General features: G+C 39.3%; 1 protein-coding gene across 2 annotated transcripts in view; it reads left to right on the top strand.

Moving 5' to 3' along the window:
* The window catches only part of p3h1 (prolyl 3-hydroxylase 1), a 26,571-nt gene that overhangs the window by 19,335 nt on the left and 5,300 nt on the right, over positions 1-1,936 (top strand). The window lies entirely within an intron of this gene.

Genomic DNA, 1,936 nt, shown 5'->3' with positions numbered 1-1,936 from the left:
GGATGGATGGATGGATGGATGGATGGATGGATGGATGGATGGATGGATGGATGGATAGGTGGTTGAATGAATTTATGGATGGTTGGATGGATGGATGGTATCGGCCGATACTGGTCATTTTTAGGGATGTCCCAATCAGCCACTCAGTATCTGTATTGGTGGCAGATATGGCCATTTTTTGAAAAACGGGTAGAATCWGATTTAGTCATATGATCGGGCCGATCCAGTTTTCGCAGCAGTTTTCAGCATCGTCATGCAGTTGTAAAAACTGCCATTAAGAAGTCAAGACGCACACAAGTATGCAASTGTGTCCACAGTGYGGGAACACTTTTCARTGGAAAACGATGCTGAAACTGGATCTTGCAAAATCTGAAAACTGGTTGTTACTCGTGGTGGGAACAGCAGGGCTCGCTTTAATACTACCAACCTTGTCACTTGGAAAGAAATAAAGCTATCRGATTGGTATCGGGCCGGTATCRGAAAGACTAATCATTAAAAAATTCACATTGTATCGGGAGCCAAAAAATCTGGATTGAGACATCCCTWGTCATTTTTTAGAATATTGYTATGGTCCGATATGTAAAACTGGGCCGATGTTAACATCCGATATTGATTTCTCACTTTTTAGTTTTGTGTTTCTGTTTTGGGAGGGGAGATGGTTGGTTGAGATGTTTGATAATGATTATGATATTGACGCTGCACAGCCAGGAATAACACAAGAGTATAGCCATGTCAGAGGTCTGGTCGTTTATTTACAGTATCAAAAAAAGACCCAAGTGTGTTTGTGCATATATGTATAATAAAATGTGTGTAAATGATAAATGGACTGTACTTAAATAGCACCTTTCTATCCATCCAGGACACTCAAAGCGCTTCACACTACAGACATTCACCCATGCACACACACATTCACACACTGATGATGGCAAACTACAATTGTAGCCACAGCTGTGTGTTTGTGTGATATCGGTAAATATCGGTTATCGGCCATAACAGCAATAATTATATCGGCAGAAATTTTCATATCGGTGCATCCATAATGGATGGATGGATGAATTGATGGAGCCGTCTGTCCATCCCACTGTTTCCCCCAGGAAGTAGGTTTTGGGGGGGGGCTACTTGTTTTATGTAAACATAAATTTAACATGGTTGTCAGTCAATTCTATTATCAAAAACATCTTCAATAAACTTTTTTTAGACCTTTCCAGTGTTTCCCATATTTTCCTTGGGAGGGCTGCTTATGAAAACGGAATGATCAACAGCAGCAGCTTTGTTTTAAATACAATTTACTCAACATGAAAAAGTCCAAAATTTGCATTAATTAAATCTTATATAGTGAATCTCATATCTAAAGATACATTTAAGATATCTTGAACTGGAGTCTCCCTACAACTTAATGATAAATCTGACATTATTTATACTAGTCCGAATATAATTAGAGCAGAGGTGATTGCTCTAAGACTGCAAAGGAAGCTCAGCTTCCCCTAAAATGTAATAAAAAAAGATCAAATATATACTGTTGTGTGTAGATGTCATTGACTAAATATGTGCTACAACGCTCTCAACTTTTGTTCAGAATCAGCTTCTGATCACTGGTAACGACACAGCTTTCCTCTCCCTCATTCCCACAGCTTCACAGTGCTTTAAACAGTACTGGACGCTGAGCTAGCTGTGTGAAGCTGACACCCCACCCACGTCAAAAAATTAATCAAATAGTCTGAATGGTTAGTGCTCCGTTTGTGCAGGTTTGTGCCGTTAAAATGGTCGTTTGTGCAATTTTGGTTTCCGAGATATTAAATATTATATATTTGGTCATCTACAGTTCACCATCACCCCATATCGCTTCAAAAGTAAACCAAAGTGGGCTAGTTCGTTAGTGCTCCGTTTGTGCAGGTTAAAACTGTCGTTTGTGCAGCTTTAGTTTTCGAGATATTTG

The sequence above is a fragment of the Austrofundulus limnaeus genome, unplaced genomic scaffold (genome assembly GCF_001266775.1).
Source record: "Austrofundulus limnaeus strain Quisiro unplaced genomic scaffold, Austrofundulus_limnaeus-1.0 Scaffold322, whole genome shotgun sequence".
Taxonomy (NCBI): domain Eukaryota; kingdom Metazoa; phylum Chordata; class Actinopteri; order Cyprinodontiformes; family Rivulidae; genus Austrofundulus; species Austrofundulus limnaeus.
The sequence above is the reverse complement of the archived record's forward strand: the minus strand, read 5'-3'. Positions and strand labels throughout refer to the sequence as shown.